Consider the following 15,353-nt stretch of genomic DNA (forward strand, 5'->3'; position numbering starts at 1 on the left):
CACCCTGACACTTTCACACTCACTCCATCTCCGTCACACTTACTCCATTAAACTCACTCCATCAGCGTCACACTGACACCCTCACACACACTCCATTACCCTCACACTGACCCCCGCAGATGCACTACATCACTGTCATACTAACCCCCACACACTCAGTCCATCACCCTCACCCAGACAATGTCACACTCACTCCATCACTGTCTCCCTGACCACCTCACACTAACGTGATTACAGTCACACTGAACCCAACACACTCACTCGGTCGCCGTCACCCTGAATCCCTCCCATTCATTCCATCACTGTCTCCCTGACCCATTCACACTCACTCGGTCACCATCACCCTGATTCCTTCACACTCTCTCCATCACTGTGACACTGACCCGTCATACACACTCCATCACATTCACCCGGAACCCCTCACTCCATTACCGTCACACTTAACCACTCATACTCGCATCATCACGGTCACCCTGACCCTCTCACACTCATTCTATCTCCATCTCACTGAACCCTTCTCAATCACTCCATAACCCTCACCCTGACCCCTTCACACTCACTTCATCACCGTCACCCTGACCAACTCACACTCACTTTATCACCATCACACTGACCCCCAAACACTCACTCCATTACCGATACCCTGACCGCCTCGCACTCACTCTTTCACTGTCACCCTGACCTCCTCACACTCACTCCATTACCGTCACCCTGACAACCCCTCACTCACTCCATCACCACCCTCCTGACCCGCTCACACTCTTTCCATCACTGTCAGCCTGACCTCCTCACACTCACTCCATCACTGTCACGCTAACTCCCAAACACTCACTACATCACCGTCATCTTGACGACCTCACAATCACTCCATCACAGTCTCCCTGACCCCCTCACACTCACTCAGTCACCGTCATCCTGATTCCCTCACACTCACTCTATCACCGTGAGACTGACCTCCACACACTCACTCCATTACATTCATTCTGATCCCCTCACACTCACTCCATCACTGTCACCTTGACACTCTCATACTCACTCTATCACCATCTCATTGAACCCCTCACAAACCCTCCATCACTCTCACCCTGATCCCTTCACACTCACTACATCACCGTCACCCTGACCCCCTCGCACTCACTTCATACCGTCACACCGACCCCCAAACACTCACTCCATCACCATCACCCTGACTCCTCACACTCACTCCATCCCCGTCTCATTGATCGCCTCACACTCACTCCATCCCCGTCTCATTGACCGCCTTACACTCACCCCATCACCATCACCCTGACTCCATCACACTCGCTCCAACAACATCATCCTGACCCCCTCACACTCACTCGATCACTATCACCCTGACCCCCTCACACTCACTCAATCTCTGTCACACTGACTCCATGAAACTCACTCCATCCGTGTCACACTGACACCCACACACTCACTCCATCACCCTCACACTGACCCCCTCAGATGCACTGCATCACTGTCAAATTGACCCCCTCACATTCACTCCATCACCGACACACTGACTCCCACCCACTCACTCCATCACCCTCACCCTGACCCCCTCACACTCACTCCATCACCATCACACTCCTCCCTCACACTCACTCCTTCCCCACCGCCCTGACCCCCTCACACACATTCCATCCCAGTCACCCTGACCCCAACACACTCACTCCTTCTCCGTCACTTTGACCCCTCACACCCACTTCATCACCGTCACCCTGACCCCCTCACACTCACTCCTTCAACTTCACCCTGACACTTTCACACTCACTCCATCTCCGTTACACTGACTCCAGTAAACTCCATCAGCCTCACACTAATCCCTTCAACCTCACTCCATCACAGTCACACTGATCCCCTCACATTCACTCCATCATCCACAACCTGTCCCCCTCACACTCACTCGATCACCGTCACACTCATCCCCTCACGCTCACTCCATCACTGTCACCTCGACCTCCTCACCCTCACTCCATCACCATCACACTCATCCCCCCACACTCACTCCTTCCCCACCACCCTGGCCTTTCACACACATTCCATCACAGTCACGCTGACCCCCGCACGCTCACTCCATCACTGTCACCCTGACTCCCACACACTCACTCCATCACCGTCACCCTGACCCCCTCACACTCACACCATCACCGTCACCCTAACCCCCTCACACTCACTCCATCATTGTCACACTGACACCCTCACCCTCACTCCATCACTGTCACCCTGACTCCTACACTCTAACTCCATCACTGTCAGACTGACAATCTCACACTCACTCCATTACCGTCACAAAAATCCCCTCACACTCACTCCTTCACCGTCACCCTGACCCTCAAACACTCACTCCATCATCATCACCCTGGCCACCTCACACTAACTCCATCCCCGTCTCACTGACCACCTCACACTCACTCCATCACTGTCACACTGACCCACTCACACTCATTCCATCCCCGTCACGCAGATCCCGATACACTCACTCCTTCACTGTCACCCTGACCCCCTCACACTCACTCAATCTCTGTCACACTGACTGCATGAAACTCACTCCATCAGTGTCAAACTGACACCCACGCACTCACTCCATCACCGTCACACTGACCACCTCAGATGCATTGCATCACTGGCAAATTGACCCCCTCACATTCACTCCATCACCGTCACACTGACTCCCACACACTCACTCCATCACCCTCACCCTGACCCACACACACTCACTCCATCACCCCACTGTGACCCCCTCACACTCCCTCCATCACCGTCACCCTGACCCCCAAACACTCACTCCATCACTGTCAAACCGACCCTCTCACACTCATTCTATCTCCGTCACACTGACCCCCACACACTGACTCTATCACCGTCACCCTGACCCCCTCACACTCACTCCATCTCCGACACACTGACCCCATTAAACTCACTCCGTCAGCGTCACACTGACACCCTCACACTCACTCCATCACTGTCAAACTGACCCCCTCACACTCCCTCCATCACCATCACCCTGACATACTCACACTCACTCCATCACCGTCATCCTGACATTCTCACACTCACTCCATCTCCGTCACACTGACCCCCTCACACTCACTCCATCACCGTCACCCTGACCCTAACACACTCACGCCTTCTCATTCACTTTGACCCCCTTACACCCACTCCATCACCGTCACCCTGGCCCCCTCACACTCACTCCTTCAACTTCACCCTGACACTTTCACATTCACTCCATCTCCGTCACACTGACGCCATTAAACTCACTCCGTCAGCGTCACACTGATACCCTCAACCTCACTCCATCACCATCACACTGATCCCCTCACATTCACTCCATCATCCACAACCTTTCCCCCTCACACTCACTCCATCACCGTCACACCGTCCCCCTCACACTCACTCCATCACAGTCACACTCATCCCCTCACACTCACTCCATCACTGTCACACTCATCCCCTCACGCTCACTCCATCACTGTCACCCCGTCCTCCTCACCCTCACTCCATCACCATCACACTCGATCCCCACCGCCCTGACCCCCTCACACTCATTCCATCACAATCACCCTGACGCTCTCACACTCACTCCATCACCAACCCCCGGACCCCCTCACACTCGCTCCATCACCGTCAAACTCATCCCCTCACCCTCACTCCATCACCATCACACTCATCCCCCGCATTCACTCCTTCCCCACTGCCCTGACCCCCGCACACCCACTCCATCACGGTCACCCTGACTCCCACACACTAACTCCATCACCGTCACCCTGACCCCTTCATACTCACACCATCACCGTCACCCTGACACCCTCACACTCACTCCATCATCCTCAGCCTGACCCCCTCACACTCACTCCATCACCTTCACACTGACCCCCTCACACTCACTCGATCACAGTCACCCTGTCCTATTCACAATCGCTCTATCACCATCACACTGATCCCCTGACGCTCACTCCATCGCCGTCACCCTGACATCCTCACCCTCACTCCATCACCGTCACACTCATCTCCCCACACTCACTCCATCCCCACCGCCCTGACCCCTTCACACTCACTCCATCACCGTCACACTGACCCCCTCACACTCATTCCATCACAGTTTAGCTGACCCCCTCACACTCACTCCATCATTGTCACACTGACACTCTCACCCTCACTCCATCACTGTCACCCTGACTCCCACACACTCATTCCATCACAGTTTAGCTGACCCCCTCACACTCACTCCATCATTGTCACACTGACACTCTCACCCTCACTCCATCACTGTCACCCTGACTCCCACACACTAACTCCATCACCGTCACACTGACAATCTCACACTCACTCCATCACCGTTTCACTGGTCCCCTCACACTCACTCCATCACCCTCACCCTGACCGCTTCACACTCACTTCATCAACATCAAAATGACCCCCTCACAAATACTCCATCACGTCACCGTGACCCCCTCACACACACTCAATGTCCGTCGCACTGACTCCATGAAACTCACTCTGTCAGCGTCACATTGACCCTCTCACACTCACTCCATCAACGTCACACTGACTCCCACGTACTCACTCCATCACCGTCATCCTGACCCTCTCACACTCACTCCATCACCCTCACCCTGACCCCCTCACACTCACTCCATCCCCGTCACACTGACCCCCTCACACTCACTCCATCACCGTCACCTAGGCACCGACGCACTCACTCCTTCTCCGTCACTTTGACCATCTCATGCTCACTCCAACACCTTCACCCTGACCCCCTCACACTCACTCCTTCAAGGTCACCCTGACCCCCTCACACTTACTCAATCTCCGTCATACTGACTCCATTAAACTCACTCCATCAGCGTCACACTGACACCCTCAGATGCATTACTTCACTGTCACATTGACCCCCTCACACTCACTCCATCACCGTCACACTGACCCCTACACACTCACTCCATCACTATCTCCCGGACCCCCTCACACTCACGTGATTACACTCACACTGAACCCCTCAAACTTACTCGGTCGCCATAACCCTGAATCCCTCACTCACTCCATCACTGCCTTCTGACCACCTCCCACTCACTCCATCACCACTTCCCTGACCCCTGACACTCACTCAGTCAACATCACCCTGGGTCCCTCACACTCTCTCCATCACGGTGACACTGACCCCTCACACTCACTACATCACATTCACCCTGATCCCCTCACAGACACTCCATTAACATAACACTTATCCCCTCACACTCGCATCATTACGGTCACCCTGACCCTCTCACACTCATTCTATCTCCATCTCACTGAACCCTTCACAATCACTCCATCACTCTCAATCAGACCTCTTCACACTTACTCCATCACCGTCACCCTGACCCCCTCACACTCACGTTATCACCATCACACTGACCCCCAATCACTCACTCCATCACCGTCATCATGACCCCCTCACAGTCACTCCATCACTGTCACCCTGACAGCCTCACACTCCCTCTATCTCTGTCACCCTGACCACTTCGCACTCACTCCATTACCGTCCCCCTGACAACCCCCACACTCACTCCGTCACCACCCTACTGACCCCCTCACAATCTTTCCATCACTGTCAACCTGACCTCCTCACACTCACTCCATCACTGTCACCCTGACTCCCACATATTCACTCCATCACTGTCAACCAGACCACCTCACACTCACTACATCACATTCACCCTGATACCCTCACAGTCACTCCATTATCATAACACTTATCCCCTCACACTCGCATCATTACGGTCACCCTGACCCTCTCAAACTCATTCTATCTCCATCTCACTGAACCCTTCACAATCACTCCATCACTCTCAATCAGACCTCTTCACACTTACTCCATCACTGTCACCCTGACCCCGTCACACTCACGTTATCACCATCACACTGACCCCCAATCACTCACTCCATCACCGTCACCCTGACCCCCTCACACTCACTCTATCACCGTCATCATGACCCCCTCACATTCACTCCATCACTGTCACCCTGACACCATCACACTCCCTCCATCTCTGTCACCCTGACCACCTCGCACTCACTCCATTACTGTCACCCTGACAACCCCCACACTCACTCCATCACCACCCTACTGACCCCCTCACAATCTTTCCATCACTGTCAACCTGACCTCCTCACACTCACTCCATCACTGTCACCCTGACTCCCACATACTCACTCCATCACTGTCACCCTGACCTCCTCACATTCAGTCCATCCACTGTCACCCTGACTCCCACATACTCACTTCATAATCGTCACACTGTCCCCCAAACTCTCACTCCATCACCGTCACCTTGACCCCCTCACAATCACTCCATCACATTCTCCCTGACCCCCTCACACTCACACAGTCACCGTCTCCCTGATCCCCTCATACTCACTTCATCACCGTCACCCTGACCCTCTCACTCTCACTCTATCTCCATCTCACTGAACACCTCACAATCACCATCACCCTCACCGTGACCCCTTCACACTCACTCCATCACCGTTTCCCTGACCCCTGACACTCACGTGATTACAGTCACACTAAATCCCTAACACTCACTCGGCCGCCATCACCCTGATTCCCTCACACACACTCCATCACTGTGACACTGACCCCTCAAACTTACTCCATCATATTACCCTGATCCCCTCACAGTCACTCCATTACCGTCACACATATCCCTTCACACTCGCATCATCACGGTCAACCTGATCCAATGACACACATTCTATCTCCATCTCTCTGAACCCCTCACACTCACTCCATCACCGTCACACTGGCCCCATCACACTCATTCCATCACAGACACAACTGATCCCCTCACACTCACTCCATCTCCGTCACACTGACCGCCTGACCCTGACTCCATCACCATCACCCTTACCCACTCACACTACTCCATCTCCGTCACACTGACCCACTCACACTCACTACATCACCGTCAAACTGACCCCCAAACACTCACTCCTTCACTGTCACCCTGACGCCCTCACCCTCACTCCATCACCGTCACCATGACACCCTCACACTCACTCCATCACCTTCACACTGACCCCCTCACACCCACTTCATCATCCTCAGCCTGACCCCCTCACACTCACTCCATCACCTTCACACTGACCCCCTCACACTCACACCATTATCCTCAGCCTGACCCCCTCACACTCACTCCATCACCTTCACACTGACCCCCTCACACTCACTCGATCACAGTCACCCTGTCCTATTCACACTCGCTCTATCACCATCGCACTGATCCCCTGACGCTCACTCCATCGCCGTCACCCTGTCATCCTCACCCTCACTCCATCACCGTCACACTCATCTCCCCACACTCACTCCATCCCCACCGCCCTGACCCCTTCACACTCACTCCATCACCGTCACACTGACCCCCTCACACTCATTCCGTCACAGTTTAGCTGACCCCCTCACACTCACTCCATCATTGTCACACTGACACTCTCACCCTCACTCCATCACTGTCACCCTGACTCCCACACACTAACTCCAGCACCGTGACACTGACAGTCTCACACTCACTCCATCACCGTTTCACTGGTCTCCTCACACTCACTCCATCACCCTCACCCTGACCGCTTCACACTCACTCCATCAACATCAAAATGACCCCCTCACAAACACTCCATCACGTCACCGTGACCCCCTCACACACACTCAATCTCCATTACATTGACTCCATGAAACTCAGTCTGTCAGCGTCACATTGACCCTCTCACACTCACTCCATCACCGTCACACTGACTCCCACGTACTCACTCCATCACCGTCATCCTGACCCTCTCACACTCACTCCATCACCCTCACCCTGACCCCCTCACACACACTCCATCACCGTCACCGTGACACTGACCCCCTCACACTCACTCCATAACGTCACCCAGACCCCCTCACACTCACTCCATCACCGTCACCCTGACCCCCTCACTCTTACTCCATCCCCGTCACACTGACCCCCTCACACTCACTCCATCACCGTCACCTAGACACCGACACACTCACTCCTTCTCCGTCACTTTGACCATCTCACGCTCACTCCATCACCTTCACCCTGACCCCCTCACACTCACTCCTTCAAGGTCACCCTGACCCCCTCACACTTACTCAATCTCCGTCATACTGACTCCATTAAACTCACTCCATCAGCGTCACACTGACACCCTCAGATGCATTACTTCACTGTCACATTGACCCCCTCACACTCACTCCATCACCGTCACACTGACCCCTACACACTCACTCCATCACTATCTCCCGGACCCCCTCACACTCACGTGATTACACTCACACTGAACCCCTCAAACTTACTCGGTCGCCATAACCCTGAATCCCTCACTCACTCCATCACTGCCTTCTGACCCCCTCCCACTCACTCCATCACCACTTCCCTGACCCCTGACACTCACTCAGTCAACATCACCCTGGTTCCCTCACACTCTCTCCATCACGGTGACACTGACCCCTCACACTCACTACATCACATTCACCCTGATCCCCTCACAGACACTCCATTAACATAACACTTATCCCCTCACACTCGCACCATTACGGTCACCCTGACCCTCTCACACTCACGTTATCACCATCACACTGACCCCCAATCACTCACTCCATCACCGTCATCATAACCCCCTCACAGTCACTCCATCACTGTCACCCTGACAGCCTCACACTCCCTCTATATCTGTCACCCTGACCACTTCGCACTCACTCCATTACCGTCACCCTGACAACCCCCACACTCACTCCGTCACCACCCTACTGACCCCCTCACAATCTTTCCATCACTGCCAACCTGACCTCCTCACACTCACTCCATCACTGTCACCCTGACTCCCACATATTCACTCCATCACTGTCAACCAGACCTCCTCACACTCACTACATCACATTCACCCTGATCCCCTCACAGTCACTCCATTACCATAACACGTATCCCCTCACACTCGCATCATTACAGTCACCCTGGCCCTCTCAAACTCATTCTATCTCCATCTCACTGAACCCTTCACAATCACTCCATCACTATCAATCAGACCTCTTCACACTTACTCCATCACTGTCACCCTGACCCCCTCACACTCACGTTATCACCATCACACTGACCCCCAATCACTCACTCCATCACCATCACCCTGACCCCCTCACACTCACTCCATCACCGTCATCATGACCCCCTCACACTCACTCCATCACTGTCACCCTGACACCCTCACACTCCCTCCATCTCTGTCACCCTGACCACCTCGCACTCACTCCATTACCGTCACCCTGACAACCCCCACACGCACTCCATCACCACCCTACTGACCCCCTCACAATCTTTCCATCACTGTCAACCTGACCTCCTCACACTCACTCCATCACTGTCACCCTGACTCCCACATACTCACTCCATCACTGTCACCCTGACCTCCTCACACTCAGTCCATCCACTGTCACCCTGACTCCCACATACTCACTTCATAATCGTCACACTGTCCCCCAAACTCACTCCATCACCGTCACCTTGACCCCCTCACAATCACTCCATCACAGTCTCCCTGACCCCCTCACACTCACACAGTCACCGTCTCCCTGATCCCCTCATACTCACTTCATCACCGTCACCCTGATCCTCTCACTCTCACTCTATCTCCATCTCACTGAACACCTCACAGTCACCATCACCCTCACCGTGACCCCTTCACACTCACTCCATCACCGTTTCCCTGACCCCTCACACTCACGTGATTACAGTCACACTAAATCCCTAACACTCACTCGGCCGCTATCACCCTGATTCCCTCACACACACTCCATCACTGTGACACTGACCCCTCAAACTCACTCCATCATATTACCCTGATCCCCTCACAGTTACTCCATTACCGTCACACATGTCCCTTCACACTCGCATCATCACGGTCAACCTGACCCAATGACACGCATTCTATCTCCATCTCTCTGAACCCCTCACACTCACTCCATCACCGTCACACTGGCCCCCTCACACTCATTCCATCACAGACACAACTGATCCCCTCACACTCACTCCATCTCCGTCACACTGACCGCCTGACCCTGACTCCATCACCATCACCCTTATCCACTCACACTACTCCATCTCCGTCACACTGACCCACTCACACTCACTACATCACCGTCAAACTGACCCCCAAACACTCACTCCTTCACTGTCACCCTGACGCCCTCACCCTCACTCCATCACCGTCACCATGACACCCTCACACTCACTCCATCACCTTCACACTGACCCCCTCACACCCACTTCATCATCCTCAGCCTGACCCCCTCACACTCACTCCATCACCTTCACACTGACCCCCTCACACTCACTCAATCACAGTCACCCTGTCCTCCTCACACTTGCTCTATCACCTTCACACTGTTCCCCTCACGCTCACTCCATCGACGTCACCCTGACATCCTCACCCTCACTCCATCACCGTCACACTCATCTCCCTACACTCACTCCATCCCTACGGCCCTGACCCCTTCAGACGCACTCCATCACCGTCACACTGACCCCCTCACACTCATTCCATCACAGTTTCCCTGACCCCCTCACGCTCACTCCGCCACCATCACCCTGCCCCCCTCACACTCACTCCATCATTGTCACACTGACACTCTAACCCTCACTCCATCACTGTCACCCTAACTCCCACACACTAACTGCATCACCGTCACACTGACAATCTCACACTCACTCCATCACCGTTTCACTGGTCCCCTCACACTCACTCCATCAACCTCACCCTGACTTCGTCACACTCACTCCATCAACATCAAAATGACCCCCTCACAAACACTCCATCACGTCACCGTGACCCCCTCACACACACTCAATCTCCGTCACACTGACTCCATGAAACTCACTCTGTCAGCTTCACACTGATCCCCTCACACTCACTCCATTACCCTCACACTGACCCCCTCAGATGCACTACATCATTGTCACATTGACCCTCTCACACTCACACCATCACCGTCACCCTGGCACCCTCGCACTCACTCCATTACCGTCACCCTACAAACCCCCACACTCACTCCATCACCACCCTACTGACCCCCTCACAATCTTTCCATCACTGTAAACCTGACCTCCTCACACTCACTCCATTACTGTCACCCTGACTCCCACATACTCACTCCATCACTGTCACCCTGACCTCCTCACACTCAGTCCATCCACTGTCACCCTGACTCCCACATACTCACTTCATAATCGTCACACTGTCCCCCAAAATCTCACTCCATCACCGTCACCTTGACCCCCTCACAATCACTCCATCACAGTCTCCCTGACCCCCTCACACTCACTCAGTCACCGTCTCCCTGATCCCCTCACACTCACTCCATCACCGTCACCCTGACCCTCTCACACTCACTCTATTTCCATACCACTGAACCCCTCACAATCACTCCATCACCCTCACCGTGACCCCTTCACACTCACTCCATCACCGTTTCCCTGACCCCCTCACACTCACGTGATTACAGTCACACTAAATCCCTAACACTCACTCGGCCGCCATCACCCTGATTCCCTCACACTCACTCCATCACTGTGACACTGACCCCTCAAACTCATTCCATCATATCACCCTGATCCCCTCACAGTCACTCCATTACAGTCACACTTATCCCTTCACACTCGCATCATCACGGTCAACCTGACCCTATCACACTCATTCTATCTCCATCTCACTGAACCCCTCACATTCACTCCATCACCGTCACCCTGGCCCCCTCACACTCATTCCATCACAGACACCCTGACCCCCACACACTCACTCCTTCACTGTCACTCTGCCCCCTCACACTCACTACATTACCGTCAAACTGACCCCCTCACACTCACTCCATCACCGTCATTCTGACCCTTTCACACTCACTCCATCTCCGTCACACTGACCACCTGACCCTGACTCCATCACCATCACCCTTACCCACTCACACTACTCATCTCCGTCACACTGACCCTCTCACACTCACTACATCACCGTCAAACAGACCCCCAAATACTCACTCCTTCACTGTCACACTGACGCCCTCACCCTCACTCCATCACCGTCACCATGACACCCTCACACTCACTCCATCACCTTCACATTGACCCCCTCACACTCACTCCATCATCCTCACCCTGACCCCCTCACACTTACTCTATTACACTCACCCTGACCCCCTCACCCTCACTCCATCACCCTCACCCTGACCCCCTCAAACTCACTCCAACATCGTCACACTGATCCCCTCGCACTCACTCCATCATTCTCACCCTGAATCCCTCACACTCACTCCATTAAATTCACACTGACCCCCTCACACTCAGTTCATCACCATCACACTCATCCCCTCACGCTCACTCCATTTCTGTCAACTGACCTCCTCACCCTCACTCCATCACCGTCACACTTACCCCCTTATACTCACTCCATCACCATCACCCAGACCCCCTCACCCTCATTCCATCACAGTCACCCTGACACCCTCACACTCACTCCAACACCGTCACCCTGATCCTCTCACATTCACTCCATCATTGTCACACTGACACCCTCAACCTCACTGCAACACTGTCACCTTGACTCCCACACACTAACTCCATCACCGTCACACTGACAATCTCACACTCACTCCATCACAATTTCACTGATCCCCTCACACTCACTCCATCACCGTTACCCTGACCATCTCCCTCTCACTGAACCACTCACACTCACTCCATCACCTTCAAAATGACCCCTTCACGCTCACTCCATCACGTCACCCAGAGCCCCTCACACTCACTTCATCATCAACACCATGACACCCGCACACTCACTCCACCACCGCAACCCAGACCCCGACACACTCTCTCGTTCTCCGTCACTTTGACCAACTCACACTCAGTCCATCACTGTCAACTTGACCCCCTCACACTCACTCCATCACCCTCACCCTGACCCCCTCACACTCACTCCATCCCCATTACCATGATACTGACCCCCCACACTCACTCCATCGCACTCACCCTGACCCCCCTCACACTCACTCCATCACCCTCACCCTGACCCCCTCACACTCACTCCATCCCCGTTACCATGACACTGACCCCCTCACACTCACTCCATCTCCGTCAAAATGACCCCCTCACACTCACTCCATCACGTCACCAGACATCCTCACATTCACTTCATCACCAACACCCTGATCCCCTCACACTAATTCCATCACCGTCACCCTGACCCCATCACACTCGCTCCATCACCATCACCATGACCCCCTCACACTCACTTCATCCCTGTCACCCTGCCCCCTCACACTCACTCCATCTCCGTCACACTGACCCCATTAAACTTACTACGTCAGTGTCAAACATACACCCTCACACTCACTCCAACACCGTCAAACTGACCCACTCACACTCACTCCATCACCGTCAAACTAACCCACTCACACTAACTCCATCACCGTCAAACTGTCCCCCTCACACTCACTACATCACCGTCAAACTGACCACCAAACACTCACTCCTTCACTGTCACCCTGACCCCCTCACACTCACTCCATCGCAGTCACCATGACACCCTCACACTTACTCCATCACCGTCACGCTGCGCCCCTCACACTCACTCCCACATCGTCACCCTGACCCCCTCGCACTCACTCCATCATTCTCACCCTGACCCCCTCACACTCACTCCATCACCATCACACTCATCTCCTCACGCTCACTCCATTGCCGTCACCTGACCTCCTCACCCTCACTCTATCACCGTCACACTTACCCCCTTATACTCACTCCATCACCATCACCCAGACCCCCTCACACTCATTCCATCACAGTCACCGTGACCCCCTCACACTCACTCCAACACCGTCACCCTGATCCCCTCACATTCACTCCATCATTGTCACACTGACACCCTCAACCTCACTGCAACACTGTCACCTTGACTCCCACACACTAACTCCATCACCGTCACACTGACAACATCCATCTCACTGAACCACTCACACTAACTTCATCGCCGTCAAAACGAACCCTTCACACTCACTCCATCACGTCACCCAGAACCCCTCACACTAACTTCATCACAACACCCTGACCCCTGCACACTCACTCCATCACCGTCACCCAGACCCCGACACACTCTCTCGTTCTCCGCCAATTTCACCAATTCACACTCACTCCAACACTGTCACCCTGGCCCCTTCACACTCACTCCATCACCCTCACCCTGACGCCCTCACACTCACTCCTTCCCGTTACCATGACACTGACGCATTCACACTCACTCCATCACCCTGACCCTGACCCCCTCACTCTCACTGCATTACCATCACCCTGACCCTATCACACCCACTCCACCACTGTCACCCTGACCCCCTCACACTCACTCCATCATCCTCACACTGACCCCCTCACACTCACTCCATCACGTCACCATGACACCCTCAACTCAATCCATCACCGTCACCCTGACCCCCTCACTCTCACTCCATCACTGTCACCCTGACCCCCTCACACTCACTCCATCACCGTCAAAGTGACCCCCTCACACTCATTCCATCACCTCACCCAGACATCCTCACATTCACTTCATCACCAACACCCTGACCCCATCACACTCACTCCATCACCGTCACCCTGACCCCATCACACCCACTCCATCACCGTCACACTGACCCCCGCACACTCACTCCATCACCGTCAACCAGACCCCGACACACTCACTCCTTCTCCGTTACTTTAACCACCGCACACTCACTCAACCACCTTCAGCCTGACCCCCTCACACTCAGGCCTTCAAGATAACTCTGACACCCTCACACTCACTCAATCTCCGTCATACTGAGTCCATGGATCTCACTCCATCATCGTCACACTGACCCCCTCACACTTACTCCATCACCGCTACCCTGACCACTCACACTCACTCCATCACCGTCAATCTGACCCTCACACTGCATCACTGTCACACTGACTCCATGAAACTCACTACATCAGCGTCACACTGACACCCTCACACTCACTCCATTACCCTCACACTGATCCCCTCAGATGCACTACATCACTGTCACACTGACTCCCACACACTCAGTCCATCACCCTCACACTGACCCCCTCACACTCACTCCATCACCGTCACCCTGAACCCCTCACACTCACAACATCACCGTCATCCTGACCACTTTACTCTCACTCCTTCACCGTCAAATTGACCCCTTCACACTCACACCAAGACGTTACCCAGACCCCCTTACACTCACTCCATCACGCCACCCAGACCACCTCACACTCAATCCATCACAATCACCC

Source organism: Chiloscyllium plagiosum, unplaced genomic scaffold (genome assembly GCF_037043375.1).
Source record: "Chiloscyllium plagiosum isolate Xiang-an unplaced genomic scaffold, Cpla_swu_hap1 HiC_scaffold_33, whole genome shotgun sequence".
NCBI lineage: Eukaryota > Metazoa > Chordata > Chondrichthyes > Orectolobiformes > Hemiscylliidae > Chiloscyllium > Chiloscyllium plagiosum.